This window comes from Pyxicephalus adspersus, chromosome 5 (genome assembly GCF_032062135.1).
Source record: "Pyxicephalus adspersus chromosome 5, UCB_Pads_2.0, whole genome shotgun sequence".
NCBI classification, from domain to species: domain Eukaryota; kingdom Metazoa; phylum Chordata; class Amphibia; order Anura; family Pyxicephalidae; genus Pyxicephalus; species Pyxicephalus adspersus.
The window spans coordinates 119,777,703-119,778,976 of record NC_092862.1 but is presented as its reverse complement, the minus strand read 5'-3'; positions in this window follow the sequence as shown (position 1 = coordinate 119,778,976).

Below are 1,274 nucleotides of genomic sequence, written 5' to 3'. Positions count from 1 at the left end.
TTTTTCCTCTGCATATCATTGAGGAGTTCAAAGCTAACCAAGTTGAATCAGTGTATTAATAAATCACCTACCTTGACATTCTTCACAATGGGCTAATACAAACGGACCTGCTTCTTATCTCATTGACTTAAGTCATTGACTCATCAGTCGGCCAAATAAAAGTGTTTGCCAACCCACACCTAATATGTTTTCAGGTCAATGTTTAGAAAAAAAAACTTTTCTACTTTCTTTTGTAGTTTGTTGCGGCAGTCACATGACAACATAGGCTTAGTTTACTCCTTTTTCCATAGTGAGGGCCCAAGCTTAATAAGAAGGTTTATACATTACTCTGGGCATGCTGCATTCCAGCAAGAGCTGCAGGATTGACAGTTAGGTTCCCGCTGGGAGCCCATGTCAATCAATTTAGAAGGGGGCATGGCAGAAAAATTGACGACAGTAGGTAGGTACATGGACGCCATGAATATTCACATCCTCTTGTATCACCATACATCCTTACTCATACTGATCACACCAACACCGATGTGCTTTCATGCTTGGCATGGTCATAAAATTACAGGAATGCAGGGAAACTGGTAAGATTCAACAGCTTTTGCAAATGAAAGATGCCATTTATTGTTGAATCAATGCACAAATATAATAGTATGTGTGCAAAATGATTTTATACACTTCAACATCAATATCTTTTAATAAAGTAAAGCTTTAAAACAACCTGGAAAAAAACAAAAAATCCTTTGATGTAATGAGTTCTGGATTAATAAATAATTACTCTTGGTTATGTGTAACTCTACCAAGGTATAAATCACAGTGGGACAGAGGTGACCTCAAACCCTTGGAACGTAGACTGGTCTTCTTAATCGGATCTTTTATTTAATCAGATTCTACTTTGTTTACTGAAGAATTAAGGGCATTGTGGGAATAATAATGTTAATAATTAAATAAAGTATTAAGATACTGCCCACTTTCGGATTTAACTCCTTATGGTAAACTGTATTTCTTACAGTGCGGAGTACAATAGACAATTTTTCTAACATCTTTTAAGGCACAACAACACAGGTGAACATCTATATTTATTTTACAGTTTATACTGTTAGTTACCAACAATGTTCCCAACTTGTAAAGAATGTACACTTATTTTAGGTCACATAGTCACAAGCTCCCCATACCCGGAAAATTTCCAAGGGCTGCCTCTAACATAGCAGTGGAATGGTGAATGGAGGGCTTGGTTGGTGACAAGAGAACCTGTTATTTTGCCATAAATGGGTAAACTGACGGTC